Genomic DNA, 18,365 nt, shown 5'->3' with positions numbered 1-18,365 from the left:
GAACTTTTGCATCTAAATCTGCTTCTGGGCTCCCAGCTTGGTCACTGGCAGCAGTGCTAGCATGTGAGTCTTGAATGACATTTTGTGCAACCTTTGGCCTAAGTGATTGTTTTCAGGCCACAGTAATGAAAAGCTTTGCAAAAGTAATTCCCTATGAGATATATATTTATTTATATTTTTTTTTCTGGACTTGCCAACTCATGCCATAAACTTTCATAGGCAGCATCCTTATGGGCAGACCTTATTAACAGCCCTGCAGGACAGATGCTTCTGTTAATCATCCTCTTGAGGTGTTAGCCAGGATGAAATCCTGCTCTGTTTCCCACGCTAGCACTAATTCTGCAGTGGAAGCAGGTCTTCAAAAAACTAAAAAAAAAACCAACCACAAGCCCAAAAAACCCAACAATGTGAAACTTTGTTTTTCAGGGGGGTACATGGATCTCTGCAGAGCTCAGAGGCTGCTCTGGAGATGCACTTCCTCCAGGGATCCTTTATCATAAAAGCAGTTTAAGTGACTCACTCTTTCCCTGAGGATACTCTTAAAACAACTCCACTCATTTGGTCTTTTAGTGGTAAGAAACAGGATTTATTTTGTGCTGTCCTTCAAAAAAAAAAGAAGGAAAAAACCAGAGAAGAAATGTCTTTTGAAAAGAAGTCAATGGCCGTATGTCCAGGAGGACCGGGGCTATATTTAATAGGAAAGGTCTGTGCACTCCCTAACGCGTGGTCTGACTGGCACTATGTTCACTCAAGCAAGTGCTTCGGCAAAAAAAAAATTCAGCACTATTTTTAGTTCTCTTACAACAAGGCACTTGATGGTAAGGCCTGGGGAGCTGCAGCACCGCGATCGCGAGGGGTCTGCTGGCAGAGGCAGAGGAGGAGAGGCGGCAGCGTGCCGGCTGTGCCGCGGGCTCCCAGCTGATGCAGAGAGGCACACATCACCGCCAGGTATTTTAAATCTTCTTGGAAGCCTCAATCTGCCCCCCCCCCACCCCCCCCCGAAATGATTTTGCTGGTCAGAGACAGGGCAGGAAAGCGTTAGCTGGCTGGCTCTGTCTGTTCCTGCCCTTAGAGATTTCATTCCATAAATTCCTGTCCTGACCGTCAGCTTCTAAATCGTCTCTTGTCATTTTTTATTTTTTTTTTTTTAGCCGTTTGTGGGATTTTTAGAGGATCTCGGGGGCAACTTAGCGAGTGACAATAGCAAAACAGAACTGAGTTTCTGTTTCGAGCGTTCCGCTTTTAAGGAAACACAGCCATTTCGGCGCCGGGGGGGTGAGTAGCCTGTAAGAAAGACCTCAAGCCGTTCCTTTCTGCTAACTGTATTAACTTGTGAAAGAAAATAGCCTGCCTTGAGGCCGCCGGCTGGCCGGGGAGGGTTTGATGTGGGGCTGCCGGGGGGCGGAGGGTTTGCCGGCCAGCCCTGCCTGTGCCCACACGCTCTCCCTGCCTGCTGCCACCCGCGGCCCCGCTCTCCTCACCGCTCTCTGTCCCGCCCGGGGGGGCTTCTTCCAGGTTGGTCCTACAGGAAGGAAGCTGGTCAGGAGGGAGGTTTAGGGTTTGCTCCTGGCACGTCTCCTCTGGCCGCCCGGGAGCAGCGTGGCCGGAGGGCGAGGTGGGTGCCATTCCTGGGCGATGGAGTCACGGCAGCCAGCGGATAGCCGGAGCTCGGGCACGGCCTGTGGTGGGCCCAGCAGGGCTGGCCATCACGCCGGAGGTGCCCTGCCAGCCCGTGCTCCTGCCAGGTGAGAGCTTGAAGCTTGGGGTTTGTCACCTAGAGGGATGCCAGTACCTGTTGTGTCACAGCCCCCTGTGATACTGCCAGGGAGATGAGCTGTCGGGCTTGAGTACTGTGTCCAGTTTTGGGCCCCCTACCATAAAAAAGACATTGAGGTGCTGGAGCGGGTCCAGAGAAGGGCGACAAAGATGGTGAGGGGTCTGGAAAATAAGTCTTATGAGGAGAGGCTGAGGGAGCTGGGGGTGTTCAGCCTGGAGAAGAGGAGGCTGAGGGGAGACCTTATCGCTCTCTACAACTCCCTGAAAGGATGGTGTAGAGAGGTGGGGGTCGGTCTCTTCTCTCAAGTCACAGGCGACAGGACAAGAGGAAATGGCCTCAAGTTGCCCCAGGGGAGGTTCAGGCTGGATATTAGGAAAAATTTTTTCACTGAAAGGGTTCTCAGGCATTGGAATGGGCTGCCCAGGGAGGTGGTTGAGGCACCATCCCTGGAGGTGTTCAAAAGAGGGGTTGATGTAGTGCTGGGAGGTCTGGTTTAGTGATGATGCTCCTTGTTTGTTGTGTGGGTGTCTATTTTTGTCAGTTAGGTTGACGGTTGGACAAGATGATCTTTAAGGTTCCTTCCAACCTAGAAGATTCTGTGATTCTGTGATTCCTCACCGCTCCCCGAGGGTGGATGGTGTCTAACAGCTTCTTAAAGTGTGCTTTGTTTTAGGAGGGAGGGTGTCAGCCTGCTGGTTACACAGGAGCTCCCGGCTCTCACGAGGTGCTGGAGCAGCAGCTGGGTTTAGGCGAGGAAACTTTTCCATCTGTAATATACCTCGGGTAGCCGGCTGGTACTTTGCTGTCTTGCATTTTCACCCTTTTGTTTTAACTCCGTTGTTGCAATGTTTGCAAATTCCTTGCTTCAGAGTCAGACCTTGACTTCGGGTCAGGGCTTGATGCAGTTTAGCTGCACTCGTGCGTTTTAAAATAACTACTTGTACGTTACCCATCATCTTAAAATAGCATGATGGGCCGCCTCTTTTGAGTTATTTGGTGGAGAATGCGAGGAAGGGGAATTGTTGAATTGCCATGAACTCTGTATTTAAAGATCCTGCCTAGCTTTCAGCATGCTGAGCTGCTGCAGCCTCTTCTGTGTACCAGAAATGGGTTCTGCTGAAATGCAGTGCATTTCACACCGCTCTCTGCGCTGCAGGGGCCACCTTCTCTGCCTCAGCAGTGCCTTTAGGTGCGTTTGAGAAGACAGGGGAAGTGGCAGTTTCACAATCGAGTTTTCAGCACATCCCTGCTAGATGTGTGCCTTCGCATGTCAACAGCGCGGACGGGGCACGCACAGCAGCTACAGCATGTTTTGGCTTAGGTTTGCTAATTAGCTAATCAACAGTCACGTTCGCGTGAGATTAGATAATGAATGTTTTGGGGCTTGTTTAAAAAAAAATATTCAAATATTAAAATTTAAATACCCTGCTCTGTTCTCATTCATTCTGGCCAGTCTAGTTTTTTTTATCCTCGGTCTTCAACACTGATTGCTGAGTTGCCGGTCTCAATGCTGGTTACTCAAAAAAAAGGCAAGAGGAATGAAGAGTCAGTTACTGCATGAGCTAAATTCAGTGAGCTGAGCCTGCATGGTACAGAACTCATTATACTTTCTGAATAATTAGGATGAATTAGGTTTTCTTCTGGAAAAAGTAGAAGTGGATGAGATTTCATTAAAACTTCAACGAGAGATGTTTCAGTGCCGTGGCAAATAGTACTTCTCTGGGAGACACTCTGTGTAGAGGAAAGCTGTATGTTTGCTGACGGTGAGCAAATGCATGAACTTTACCAAACTGTTGGGAAGGTTGACTGGATGTTTCTTGGTCAGTGTTGTATCTTCCCATCTTCTTCCTCCTGAGCGTTTCGTGGGCAGGTCCCAAACAGACTGCCTCTGGCCATACTCACCTGTGTGTCTTAGTACCATATTTGTATTTACACAAGGGATACTTGTGCACAGTACAGCCCTGTTACCCTTTAGGTAGGCAACAGAGTTCATGAGTGGTATGTGCTAGAATTAGCCTGGCACAGGAGGCACTCTCTGTGACTCACTGAATTGTCTGCTCCTGATATTCTTGTACCCACCCCTCTGTATTGGAAAGACACGCGTCCCTCAAAGCAAAAGACAAATTCCATTACCTCTGAGATACTACAGTTACTCTCTACTACTTACAGTTATTGTCAACTACCCTGCTTGAAGACAGCCCAAAATAGCAGCGCTTCAGCTGGTTTTTGGCAGTGCAGCTTGCACAATAGGAGAGGTAGCAGGACGGTAGCTGTCATGTTCCTGAGGGCTGTTATGGAGTTAGCATGTGCTATGTGCTAAATCCCTTCCTTTTCTTCCCCAGACCCTTAAGCCTTTTAATGAGGTCAGTGGGTGAGATGCCGGTCACCTGTTGTGTCCTGAGCCCAGCCAGAGAAGGTGGTACCCTGGGGTGTATTATAGCACCCTGACTCTGAAGTTTCTTACCAATATTGCAGAGGTGTATCCTCCCCTGCTCTGGAGATGGCCTGCCACTGCCTCTGCCTGCTCTTCCCAAAACGGGATTACGCTTTGCTCGTGCTTTAATGTCTGTGCAGGCTCAGAGATGAGGCAGGACTCTTAGTTCAAGGAGATGCAGTATCTTTCTGGCTTTATTGTTCCAGTTGGGATGAAAAAGTGATGGGTTCCTCGTAAGCTCTGCACCTGGTAGCTCTTGCAGGCTAGAAATCTAAGTGATGCAGCTCAAAAGCAAGCTGTGGAGTCTGGGCAGAGTTTGCCATTTAAATGTGGATTCAAAGAAATATTGCTTTCTGAGCTGTTGGTCAGGATGAGCGGTTTTCAAGCTCATTCTCTTTTCCCGTCCTGCCAATGCAGAGCTGTTACACAGCCCTGCTTGAAACTGCTTTCTGGTTGGGGTTTTTTGTTGTTTTGTGTTGTTGTGTGGTTGTTTTTTGTTTTTTTTCCCTGAACTTCATTAGCTAATTTTAACTAGAAGTAGATTATTAAACTTCATTTTCTAATGAATCCATCTCACCCTTCTTAAGCCAAGTCTGATACAAACCCAAACTCATTCTAATCCTTAAATCATTAAATGAAGTCATAGGCTATTCTGTCTGTGAATGTCAGGTTGTCGCAGATTCCTGAAGTGCTTAACCTGAACGTTATCCATAGGCTGCAGCTCCCTCTTCTTCCAAGACATAGCTATGAAGTGCTCTCATACAGTGTAAAAACTTGCAAGTTCCCAGTGTTCATTCCTGCTCGCAGAGGAGCAGTTATAACCTGCTCTTGGGAACAGCTCTCCTGAAAATTACATTTTAAGAGTGAAAGTTAACAGCAGACTTTCAAAATGACCAGGAAAATATTGGGATCGTTCAGGTGGTAACAGATGTTGCTCTATGATGCTTCTGAGAACCTTCCCCTTTTCCAGGTATGCAGATAGATTCCCAACTCCTTGTGAAAACCTGACCCCAGCTGTGGGAATGGTGCTCTTGAGAAACATGGCCATGAATTTTACTGTCAGTGAAAAAGTAATGCAGTTCTCATCTGTTGTGACAGGTCTCTGCTTGGCCAGGACCAGGCTTGTCTCTGCAGGGTAAAGAGGTGGCCTCACTTGTACACAAAAATGAAAAAGCCCAGCTTCTGTGGATGGGAAAGATGTCAATGAAAACCTGAATTGGCATTTTACATTTAGCAATAAAGAAAAGTGAGGCAGCTAGAAGTGGTAAAGGATGTCTATTAAAAACATGCTTGGGAATAGGATAGAATAGAATATTTCAGTTGGAAAGGAAACTACAATGATCAAATGCCTGACCACTTCAGGGCTGACCAAAAGTTAAAGCATATTCTTAAGGGCATTGTCCAAATGCCTCTTAAACAGTGGCAGGGATGAGGAATTGACCACCTCTCTAGGAATCCTCTTCCAGTGTTTGAGCACCTCTCTCAGTAAAGAAATGCTTCCCAGTGTCCAGTCTAAACCTCCCCTGATGCAGCTTTGAACCATTCCCATGCAGGATAATGCAGATATTGCTCATCTATCTGTGACTTAGGGGTGTTTCCTGAAAACATGTGGAAGAGCTGACAACATCCAGCAGTTGTTTTGGCTTCCTTGTTTACACTCTGCTTCAGGCTTTGCTTGGCTCACTTCATTCTCCCCGTGGGACATCCCCACTGCAAATGAGCTGGATTTGTAATGAGAAGGTACTAAGTTTCCAATATTAGGTGGTCAAAACCCCCAAATGTTTCCTCTGACAGTAAAAACCCACTGTGCTTGGCTGTGGATTTTGAACGTGTGCCACCTGCAGAGCTGATTGATGGTACCGTGTCACCAGGGGAAAGAGATGCTGTGTTTTGTTTGTTCATGTCCTCCCACAGCCTGCCATTGAGATCTTTGCTTCGGTATGGAAGGAAAGGGGGGTTGGTGGCATTGGATGTCTGTGTTACTTCACACCCCTAACATAAAAACTAATGAAATGACAGGTTGAAGGTGTAAAACACAGGGCCAGAATGACTTAAAAATATGGGAGAGATGGCCATGCAGTTGCGGCCTGCAATAAATGGTCAAAGATAACACTGAAAAAATCTATACTTATTGAAAGTGGTGTGTGCAATATATTCATTTAGGCCCTCGGAACCAGAGCTGTGGCTGCTTTGAATGAGGAATGTGTCTTCAGGAAATATTTTTTTTCATTTAAACTTATTTTGAGGAGGTTTGAAAGTAGAATTCATTCTCGTGGAATTGGATTATGCCTTGATCGTTGTATTTCCCTCTTACATCGTCTTTTCTTTCTCAGATCCACAAATAGTTTTTTTTTCATTCTGGTTTGTACTGGCAAAAGCCTGTACAGTTGCAGTTTTGGACACATGTGAGTGAATCAGAAGTGCTGTGGTGGGAAGTTCTGCAGTCGTTAGAAGGAGGCGCTGAAGCGACACGAGGTCAATCGACCACAAAAAAAACTCAAAAGTTTTTTCAGAACCAGCCCTGCGACGAGTCAGTGCCAGCAACCTCACTGCTGAATCACAGTGTCAGCTGCCTTTCTGCAGCCTGCGGAAGCTATAGGGGCATTCTTTTTCTGCAGAAATTAGTGATTTGGGTACCCCAAAAGAGCATGTTGTTCGCTGGGCAAACTTGGGGAAGTGTGTCTGGAGCTGCCTGGCAGAAAAGGACCTGGGGGTTCTCATTGACAAGTGGCTGAATATGAGCCGGCCGTGTGCCCAGGTGGCCAAGAAAGCCAATGGCATCCTGGCTTGGATTAGAAATAGTGTGGCCAGCAGAAGTAGGGAGGTGATTGTGCCCCTGTACTCAGCACTGGTGAGGCCACACCTGGAGTGTCGTGTCCGGTTTTGGGCACCTCAATCCAAGAGAGACATGGAGGTGCTGGAGCGGGTGCAGAGGAGGGCAACGAAGCTGGTGAAGGGCCTGGAGAATGACCTGGAGATCAGTAGATAAGGGACGACCTCTGGATGTGATCTATCTGGACTTCTGTAAGGCCTTTGACATGGTCCCCCATGACATCCTGCTCGCCAAATTGGAGAGATATGGATTCGATGGGTGAACTGTTCAGTGGATAAGGAATTGGCTGGATGGTCGCATCCAGAGCGTGGTACTCAATGGCTCAAAGTCCAGATGGAGAGCAGTGACTAGTGGTGTCCCTCAAAGGTCTGTAATGGGACCAGTACTGTTCAACATTTTTATCAACGATATAGACATGGGGATGGAGTGCACCATCAGCAAGTTTGCAGACAACACCAAGCTGTGTGGTGTTGTCGATACACCAGAGGGATGGGATGTCATCCAGAAGGACCTGGACAGGCTGGAGAGGTGGGCCCCTCATGAGGTTCACCAAGAGCAAGTGCAGGGTTCTGCACCTGAGCTCGAACAATCCTGGCGTTTGCAGACAACACCAAGCTGTGTGGTGTTGTCGATACACCAGAGGGATGGGATGTCATCCAGAAGGACCTGGACAGGCTGGAGAGGTGGGCCCCTCATGAGGTTCACCAAGAGCAAGTGCAGGGTTCTGCACCTGAGCTCGAACAATCCTGGCATCAGTAGAGACTGGGGGATGAGGTGTTAGAAAGCAGCCCTGAGGAAGGGGACTTGGGGGTGCTGGTGGACGAGAAGCTGGACATGAGCAGGCAGTGGGCCCTTGCAGCCCAGAAGGCCAATCCCATCCTGGGCTGCATCAAAAGATGCATTGCCAGCAGGTCCAGAGAGGGGATTCTGCCACTTTACTCTGCTCTGGTGAGACCTCACCTGGAGTATTGTGTGCAGGTCTGGAGCCCTCAATATAAGAAGGACATGGACCTGATGGAGAGGGTCCAGAGGAGGGCCACAAGGATGATCAGGGGGATGGAGCACCTCTGCTACGAGGACAGGCTGAGGGAGCTGGGGTTGTTCAGCCTGGAGAAGAGGAGGCTCCGGGGAGACCTAATAGCAGCCTTCCAGTACCTGAAGGGAGCTACAGGAAGGCTGGGGAGAGCCTGTTTACAAAGGCTGTCAATGACAGAACAAGGGATAATGGCTTTAAACTGGAGAAAAGCAGATTTAGATTAGACATTAGGAATAAGTTCTTTACTATGAGGGTGGTGGAGCACTGGAACAGGTTGCCCAGGGCGGTGGTTGAGGCCCCATCCCTGGAGATATTCAAGGTGAGGCTCAATGAGGCCCTGGGCAACTTGGTTTAGTTGGGGGTGTCCCTGCTGACTGCGGGGGGGTCGGACTAGATGGCCTTGAAAGTCCCTTCCGACCCAGATGATTCTATTATTCTATGATTCTATAAATCTTCTGAAGAGGGATGGAAGGAGCTGGGACTGTTTAGCTTTGCACCAGTAGCCCTGAGGAAGGATCCATCCCTCCCTGGTGGCAGCACACCCCGCAGCAGCGATGTGCCATCAGCACTCTCCACTCTGCTTGGTCCCGGCCTTTCACCAGACTTCAGTGGCCATGGCCTGAGAAGTGCATTAAAACTTAAAGGCATCCAGACAGAAACTTTGTGCACAAACACCACCCCCCCCCCGAGTATTCTTTGCTTTAGCTTCCTAAAAATAGCTCTTTAGAGGGGAATGAGGCTTTCAGGGTTTGCTTGTTTCTTGTTGAACCAGTTTTGAAAAGACTTGCTTTCAGCAACTTACAGGTCAAAAAGCAGAAGACGTACTGACAAAGGAGACCTGACCTACATCTCTCCTCACTACGCTGGGTTACATCCTTCCTGGGCATCTCTCCTTATGTAATAAAGAGAAATGGTCCACATCAAAGGGGGTTCACGAATTGCAGCCTCTGCTCCTGCCTCCTCCGTAGCTTTCTGCCCAGCATTGGTGAATTCCTTTGAAATTTCTCTGCTGCATTTTCCTCTGTCTGCAAAAAACAATTAAGAATACTTACCAACCTCACAGGAGAGACATACCACAAAATTAAACCTTGTAAAGACTTTAAGATCACTCAGTGAAGGGTTTTAGAGGAATGTAAAGTATGTCATAAACCCAGAAAATGACCCAGCAGAGGTACAAAGGTCGTATCTGAAGTGTGTCAAAGAAAGATCCCGTTTAGATTTAAATAAAAAAGGGAAAAAAATGTAATTTAAATTACTACAATGTGCTTTCCGACCATACCTTAAATGACATTTGACAACACAGTAATCAGAGAGATAATAAATTCACATGATACTTGGTGAACTGGAAGGAACATATTTAGGAGTGGAAGGAATGTATTTAGGAATGTATTTAGGAAGAAATGTCTATAGACAAGCCAATGTCACCCTCGTCTTCAAACAGGGAAAGAAGGAGGGACCCAGGAAACTACAGGCCAACCAGCCTCACCTCCATCCCTGGAAAGGTGATGGGATAGCCCATTCTGGATGTCATCACTAAGCACCTAGAGGAAAAGAACATTATTGGGAGTGGTCAACACAGATTCACCAAGTGGAAATCACGTTTGACCAATCTGATAGCCTATGATGGCATGACTGGCTGGGTAGATGAGGGGAGGGCAGTGGATATTGTCTACCTCAACTTCAGCAAGGCTTTTCACACTGTGTTCTGCAACATCCTCATAGGTAAGCTTAGGAAGTGTGGGTTAGATGAGGGGACAGTGAGGTGTATTTAGAACTGGCTGAAAGATAGAGCTCAAGGGTTGTGATCAGCAGCACAGAGTCCAGTTGGAGGCCTGTAACTAGTGGTGTTGCCCAGGGGTCAGTACTGGGTCCAGTCTTCTTCAGTATATTCATCAACAACCTGGGCGAGAGGACAGAGCTGGTAACACAAAATTGGGAATAGTGGCTGACACACCAGAAGGCTGTGCCACCATCCAGCGAGACCTGGACAGGCTGGAGAGTTGGGCAGAGAGGAACCTGATGAACTTCAACCAGGGCAAGTTCAGAATGGTATGGGGTCGGAAGGGACCTCTGGAGATCATCTAGTCCAACCCCCTGCCAAAGTGGGGCCACCCAGAGCAGGTCCCACAGGAACGTGTCCAGGTGGGTTTGAATGTCTCCAGAGAAGGAGACTCCACCACCTCCCTGGGCAGCCTCTTCTGGGGCTCTGCCACCCTCAAAGTAAAGAAGTTCCTCCTCATGTTTAGGTGGAACTCCTTATAGTCAAGTTTGTGCCCATTTCCTCTTGTCCTGTCACTGGGCACGACTGAAAAAAGACCGGCCCCATCCTCCTGACACCCTCCCTTGAAGTATTTATAAGCATTGATCAGATCCCCCCTCAGCCTTCTCTTCTCCAGACTCAAAAGACCCAAGTCCCTCAGCCTCTCCTCGTAAGGGAGATGCTCCAGGCCCCTCATCCTCTTTGTAGCCCTCTGCTGTCCCCTCTCCAGCAGTTCCCTGTCCTTCTGGAACTGGGGAGCCCAGAACTGGTCCCAGTGCTCCAGCTGGGGCCTCCCCAGGGCAGAGCAGAGGGGCAGGATGACCTCCCTCCACCTGCTGCTCCCACTCTTCCTGATGCCCCCCAGGATGCCAGGTTACCTGGTCGTTTACTTTTGCTGAAGGTAGAATGACTCTGAGGATAATCTGGGAAGGACTCTGAGGCTTTATTCTGCATTTGAATGTCCTGGATGCGGTATGTGGTTTCCCAATTCAAGGTCAAAAGAGGACAACACAAGCTGCTCTGTTGTTGTGAGAAAAGGGGAAAAATTGTGCTGGGGCTGGTGTCAGAGCCCGGGGGCAGCAGAGGTGCCACAGGGTCCAGTCCTCACTGCTGGTGCCCTGAAACACCTCACTGGGAGCTGAAGCACCGGCTTTGTACAAAACAGGCTCTTGTCTGCGAGAGCAGCTGGGGCAAGGAAGGCAAAACTCTTCATTTGCTGAAGTCCTTGGCAGTGGTTGTGCTGTTTTCTTTTCCCCAGCACATGGTTCGTAGATAAAATGGTAAATGTGTTTGTGCACCAGCAAACCTGGATGGGCTGCTGTAGGTGAAATGAGAATCAATGAGGAGTTGACTCCAGATTATTATTGCTCTGATGGTTGCAGCTCACATATTTTCTTCCTCTCCTATTTTTCATGGAAAACAACCCCCTTTTTTTTTCTACAGAGACACTAGAAGGAAGTCTTAGGCACAAATGATTTTTATTTCAGCTCGAGAGATCAGTAACAAAAGCATGTCCCTCTCATGAGAGCGGGGCTGCTCCCCCCACAGAGAGGGTCATTAAAGCAGGGAAAGCTTATTATAGCAATAGATTCCTGTGGCCTTGAACTCTGCTGCCACAGGATAGTTGTTCGGATTTGAAACAGCAGTTATTTTAAAATTGCTTTGAATTCTTGCCTTGAGACTTTAATTGGGGAGTTGATACAGGGTTGGCTGATAGAGAAGGGCTGTGAGAGATCACGGGGTGAGTTTACATAAACTGAAACAAGAGCAGGTGATGGCAATACTCATTTAAAAACAGTCAAAAATAGCATCAAAATGAAGAAGGGCAGACCCAGACGCTGGTATGTGAATTCTAGGAATTATTTCATTAGCAAACAGACCAACTCAGCCATCCAAATGGAAGGGAAGCTGGAGGGGCAGGGTATCACCCAGGGCACGGGGAGATTCTGCAAGGTGAAGCTTTCAGCCTCTCCGCTCAGAGGCTGAAACACGGGACGTAGGATGGGTAGGTGTTGCTCTCTACAACAAATTGCAGTTGTGATTTCACATTAAGGGCACTTTGCCTTCTCTCCCGTGGTTATTGCTGTTAAATTTGGAATGCGAAAGTAATTCAATTGGTTAAATGCAACTTAAACAGATAAAGCTGAAGTAACTTTGCTGTAGGATTGTGCATCCGTAGTTACCTGGTGATTTGTAAATCTGTGGATTTTTTTCTGGATTTGTATATATTTTAATTGGTTTGCAGTATGTTTTAGGGACACAGTGGTGTGTGAGTGTTGGATGCTCAGTACTTGTAGGTAAGCACACAGCTGTGCTCCAGTGTTCAAAACTTCTCAGCACTTTGTAACGGGAACCAGGCCTGGGTATTTTTCAGATAATTCTAGGTTCTGACTATTTTGCAAATACCAGAAAGTTTGAAATTCCCTTGGTGGTGACAGCTGGAAGTTTCTAATACTCGCCAGGGACTTCAGTGTTAGAATTCTTCCAACTTGGAAAAACTTGCTTTCTCCAGGAGGAAAAACCAAACCCAAACACCCCACAAACCCTCCTGCTTCTTATCCCTTTTTCCTGTTGTCTGCCTGTGTTTTGTCTGCTGGGTGGCAGATGGAACCAATGTTTCTCCTGTATCTTATTATGAACTAGGATAAGTTTATTCCCTTAAACGGGCAGGAAAAGGCTGAGAAGGACAGAGTGGACTTGACCTTTATTTTTGACAGCCTGTCTCCAGAGTTCATGGTAGGATTCCCAGTGGTGGAGCACCTACGTGGGGAAGAGAATCTTTCCCTCTTATGATTTTCTCTAACTACCATGACTAAAGTCACTTGGCAGCCACCGTCTGGGTCAGGAAGAGCTTCTTGGCCCCAAGCAGGGAAGATGCAGTACTGCACAGCTGATTAATTAGCAGATCTGGAAGAGGAAATGCTAGATGTCACTGCTTAAAATTTTCTTTGGTGCTCTGCTTCCAGTTTGGGGAAAAGCGATAGACTTGAGGATAAAATGGTAGCTTTGAAACTAGAAAATGTAACGTACTATTGGTGGTAGGTACCTGAGCGTTTTCAGTACTGAGATGCAAGCGTTGCAAAAACAGGTGACAGGCATGGAATCATGGAATTGTCAGAGTTGGAAGGGACCTTCTAGAGATCATCCAGTCCAACTCCCCTGCCAAAGCAGGGCTGCCCAGAGCACATCACTCAGGAGCATCCAGGTGGGGCTTGAAGATCTCCAGAGAAGGGGACTCCACACCCTCCCTGGGCAGCCTCTTCCAGGGCTCTGCCACCCTCACCCCAAAGAAGTTCTTCCTCAGATTGGAGTGGAACTTCCCATGGTCCAGCTTGTGCCCGTTGCCCCTCGTCCTGTCACTGGGAACCACTGAGAAGAGACCATCATCCTTCACCCCATCCTTTAGATACTTATAAGCATGTTCCTTTTCTGCAATCTGTAGGATCAGTGTCACCTATCATCATTGCAAAATCTGTTCATCCCTTTTGTTACACGGTCCTTTGGGTTTTGTAGCTATTTTATCTACTTAAGCATCTCCCTACTTACTCATTGATGTATTGGATCAATGTTTTGGCTAATTCTGGGTGTATATTCAGAACACCCAGAAGATTCTTCTAGTGCGGCTGAAACCATGCTTTGATCTGAATTGCATGACTGAACCCAAAGAATCCCCTTAGATTCATTTTTTTGCACTTAATATCCAGAGAACAAGGTTGTTGTATACTCACGTAAAAGAAATCAGGGAGTATGTCTGGACCTGCCTAACACTGTGGATTTAAGTAGCCCACTTGCTTCCTCTTCATCGCTCCTCCTTGCAGGCTGCTTTCACAACCGGCAAATCAAAACTGCATTTTCTAAAGTGTGGTGTTTTTTTTTTTTTTCTAAAAGCCTTAAACAGCAGCCCCCAAGGGAAAGCTGCTCCTGTGGTGGTTGGTGGCCTCATCCGAGGCAGGTCAGAGGGTTGCAGGGAGCAGCTTCACGCCGCTGCGGGCAGGACGTGTGTTAATGAGGAATGGCTCTTCCGTGTAGAAACCGCAACCTTTGTCTGGGGCTGAGGAGGCAGCAGAGCTGAGCTGCCCTCATGGAAGTAAAAGAGACATCGGACCAGCGGTGGGGAGCTGTGTGGATACAGAATCACAGAATCTTCTAGGTTGGAAGGGACCTTAAAGATCATCTTGTCCAACCGTCAACCTAACTGACAAAAATAGACACCCACACAACAAACAAGGAGCATCATCACTAAACCAGACCTCCCAGCACTACATCAACCCGTCTTTTGAACACCTCCAGGGATGGGGCCTCAACCACCTCCCTGGGCAGCCCATTCCAATGCCTGAGAACCCTTTCAGTGAAAAAATTTTTCCTAATATCCAGCCTGAACCTCCCCTGGCCATTTCCTCTTGTCCTGTCGCCTGTGACTTGAGAGAAGAGACCGACCCCCACCTCTCTACACCCTCCTTTCAGGGAGTTGGAGAGAGCAATAAGGTCTCCCCTCAGCCTCCTCTTCTCCAGGCTGAACACCCCCAGCTCCCTCAGCCTCTCCTCACAAGACTTGTTCTCCAGACCCCTCACCAGCTTTGTCGCCCTTCTCTGGACCCGCTCCAGCACCTCAATGTCTTTTTTATGGTAGGGGGCCCAAAACTGGACACAGTACTCAAGGTGAGGCCTCACCAGTGCCCAGTACAGGGGGACCATCACCTCTCGGGCCCTACTCGCCACGCTGTTCCTGACACAGCCTGGTAACAGCCCAAGGTGGGGCTGTGCTGGGACAAACCAGCATATATCGCTATTCTAACAATCTGGAAAAGGGGTTTCTTTCTTCTTTCTGGTTTTATACTGGTGCCAGTAGAAGGAGCAACAGCTGTTAGAAGGATGTTGTGTTCAGGGCATGCTCTGGTGGCCGAGATTAGATCTCAGGAAGAAATTTTTTACTATGAGGGTGGTGAGACATTGAACAGGTTGCCCAGAGAAGCTGTGGCTGCCCCATCCCTGGAGGGGTTCAAGGCCAGGCTGGATGGGGCTTTGAGCAACCTGCTCTAGTGGAGGTGTCCCTGCCCAGGGCAGGGGGGTTGGGACTCGATGATCTTTGAGGTCCCTTCCAACCCAAACCATTCTATGATTCTGTGATTGTGGGGGTCTTTTGTGTGTGTAAGGTTGGACTCGGTGATCTCAGAGGTCCTTTCCAGCCATTAAGATTCTGTGATTCTATGTTTGCGGTGAAGTGGACAAGTCCCTTTTTCAGAATAATGCACTGAAAGCTACAAGTTGTCCCAGGGTAAATACCATCAGGTGAAGTTGCGTTTCTGGTTGAATGTGTTCCTGGTCATAGGAAGACATTTACACCCATTCCAGCACACACTGGAATCTGTTGGCAAAAGGCTGCGTTGGGTGAAACTTTCTGTAGCGTGGAAATCTCAATTAATGTCAGTTCCTGGGAATGAGCAGGTAGGAGCCGTGGCTGTAATGCCCCTCCAGCACTTCCTGATGGGCCATTTCCATGGTGTCCGTACTGAAAAAGCATGTGCTAAGAATAATTCCTGGTGCTCCTGACAGAAGAGAAGTCTTGTTTAGAAGTTTCACAATTTTTACATAGAAGTTATTTTTCTTTCCTGGAGAGAACTGTTCCATTAAGTCCTACAACAACAACTCAGGATTATTTGCGAGTGGGTTTGTGGTGGGTTTTTTTCATCAAAAACGAATCAAAAGACTAAGGAAAAAAACCTCTGGACTTCTAAAAATAAGATCAAAATTAGAATTGGAACAAATCAAGAACATATCAAATCTGTGCTGCAGCTGTGCCAGCTGTGTAATAGTAGCTGTTATACGCGCCAGGGGCACAGAATTGTGGTAGTTTGGAAAGTTGACAGCAAACAGCAGCATTAATGTAACTCTCACACTTCATATATAATACTAGCTTCTCACATCAGAGGCTTCATTAAATCACTACGTTTTAACATAAGCCTGCTAGGAGAGAGATGTTAACGCCACAGAAATGGAGATGGTCAGATTTAAAATGAATGAGGTGAACAAGAATTACAGGATGAAGTAGTGTTGTAAATATGCAGGGGAAGTACCGTACTAAAACATGGGTATTCTGAAATGCAGCTCTGAGGACAAAACTAGCCACGTAATTCAAGAAAGAAATTTGGATTTGTTGTGATTGCCTCTCAGAGGATGACCTGTGAAATATTAGGAGGTTTATTTGTGATACCTCTTCCTTATAGTGCTGTACTTCAGCTGCCAACCTTGTTATCTGAATCATGGACTCATAGGGGATTGGAAGGGACCTCTGGAGATCATCTAGTCCAGCCCCCTGCCAAAGCAGGGCCACCCAGAGCAGGTCCCACAGGAACGTGTCCAGGTGGGGTTTGAATGTCTCCAGAGAAGGAGACTCCACCACCTCCCTGGGCAGCCTCTGCCAGGGCTCTGCCACCCTCACCCCAAAGAAGTTCCTCCTCATATTTAGGTGGAACTTCATATATTCAAGTTTGTGCCCATTTCCGAGATAATCGTGTCTTAGGCTACCTAAATGATGTGGTGTAAAAAATGTTGTTAACTAATGTGAGGCTCAGCGTAAGTGTGTGTGGGCAGCAAGCTCCTGCTTTGCCCTAGCCTTGCTCACAAAAATGTGCTTGCCTCTCCATGTATTAGGCCTTTCAAGCTTTGGTATTGTGTAAACTGCATGTCCACCAAATCCATTCGTTAAAGGCTCAGAAATGTTAATGGCTCATTTTTGTCATAGCTTGATAGCACGTCACAGGGAACACAGGGGGTGTCTGGGACGAACAAGGTCCCTTAGCACACCTGCACGTTGTCCTCTCCTGCCCCTTTCCCAGCACCTGGTGGGTTATATTCCTTAGTCCGTGTTGGTGTGACCAAGCAGAGGGGCACACTCAGAAACGTGCTGTTCTGCGCTGCTTTCTGCCAGAAACGTGAACTTCATGAGCGTTCCCTGACCTTTCTGTCCTTGGCCATAAAAAATCTTTCCATTGTATGCAGCGGCATGTACAGCAGGTTGGTGTTTGCCTCTTTGACACACATCAGGGATTAATTAACCTTTCGAAAAAGCAAATTGCAGAAAGAAAAACTTGCCTGTGGGTGCAGACTGCCTGTTGCCACCTCTCTCCATACCAGGGGCATGTGTTTGCCCCTGGCCTGGGACTCCGGTTGGTGTTCTACAAATAAAAACGTCTGCCTGGCCCCAATGAAAGGAGCATTTTAATGAGTTTCTTGGAGATTTTCTGTACTTTCCCTTGACATCTAAATTCACATAAGGACAGAGATTATTTTGGAGGAGCAGGAGCCAAGAAAACGATGCCTTTGTTGTGAAGATTGAGAAAGCAGCCTGGTGGTTGTGATAAAATGCCTGCACCTTTAATTAATATTGACTGAGATTGCTTAGAAGAGAATAGTTATATTACCTGCTGTGGCTGATGTTGAAATACAGGCAGGAGTTACCAGGCAGGTTTCAGTTGGGGCTGTCATCGCTGTTGTGTTTCTCTTTGCCTTTTGAATCCTTCCCCTGTTTGTTAGAAGAGCAATTCACGGAGCAGCTTTCCTCATGGAAGCTTGGTTTCTGCTCCTATGGTCTGCCTTTCTGTTCCCAGCCAAAGAACTACAAGAGATGGAAGAGCGCAAGAGTGACGAAGTGCAAATAAGTTGAAAATAAGGATTTTGCAGTATGTTAAATACTGTCTGTGAGTTAGGACACAGTCTCCAAAAAAAAAAAAAACCAACTGCTTTCTCTTTTCTTCAGTGTAAGGAAGCCAGAGGCACTGGTGAGGCCTCACCTTGAGTACTGTATCCAGTTTTGGGCCCCCTACCATAAAAAAGACATTGAGGTGCTGGAGCGGGTCCAGAGAAGGGCGACAAAGATGGTGAGGGGTCTGGAGAATAAGTCTTATGAGGAGAGGCTGAGGGAGCTGGGGGTGTTCAGCCTGGAGAAGAGGAGGCTGAGGGGAGACCTTCTTGCTCTCTCCAACTCCCTGAAAGGAGGGTGTAGAGAGGTGGGGGTCGGTCTCTTCTCTCAAGTCACAGGCGACAGGACAAGAGGAAATGGCCTCAAGTTGCGCCAGGGGAGGTTCAGGCTGGATATTAGGAAAAATGTTTTCACTGAAAGGGTTCTCAGGCATTGGAATGGGCTGCCCAGGGAGGTGGTTGAGGGACCATCCCTGGAGGTGTTCAAAAGACGGGTTGATGTAGTGCTGGGAGGTCTGGTTTAGTGCTGATGCTCCTTGTTTGTTGTGTGGGTGTCTATTTTTGTCAGTTGGGTTGATGGTTGGACAAGATGATCTTTAAGGTCCCTTCCAACCTAGAAGATTCTGTGATTCTGTGATAATGGTGTCACAGCTGGGGTGATGCAGGACAAGGCAGACAGTGCCAGGGCTTGGGGTTAAAACAGCTGGGGCTGGGCTGCCCCACTGAGTACCCCAAAAAAAGGAGAGGTCATTGCCCAGGGGTGCTGCTCAGAGGCAGGAGCCCTGTGAAGGGCTGACACTACTGACTGGCAGTGTGCAAGGCAACCAG

At 47.8% G+C, this 18,365-nt stretch overlaps 1 protein-coding gene across 4 annotated transcripts in view; it reads left to right on the top strand.

Moving 5' to 3' along the window:
• ARHGAP24 (Rho GTPase activating protein 24) overlaps positions 1–18,365 on the top strand; it is a 241,261-nt gene that overhangs the window by 138,948 nt on the left and 83,948 nt on the right. The window contains exon 1 of one of the 4 annotated variants that reach the window (XM_014950100.1): positions 830–948. The exons of 1 other annotated variant lie outside the window; for it this stretch is intronic. The gene's annotated coding sequence lies outside the window, so the exon portion shown is untranslated. Of the gene's footprint in view, positions 1–829; positions 949–1,165; positions 1,276–1,497; positions 1,516–18,365 lie in introns of those variants that run through there. 2 more of the 4 variants (XM_014950101.1, XM_014950102.1) reach the window with 2 other exon arrangements.

The sequence above is a fragment of the Calidris pugnax genome, unplaced genomic scaffold (genome assembly GCF_001431845.1).
Source record: "Calidris pugnax isolate Ruff unplaced genomic scaffold, ASM143184v1 scaffold42, whole genome shotgun sequence".
In the NCBI taxonomy this organism is placed as follows: Eukaryota; Metazoa; Chordata; class Aves; order Charadriiformes; family Scolopacidae; genus Calidris; species Calidris pugnax.
This window is presented reverse-complemented; position numbering and strand designations above follow the sequence as displayed.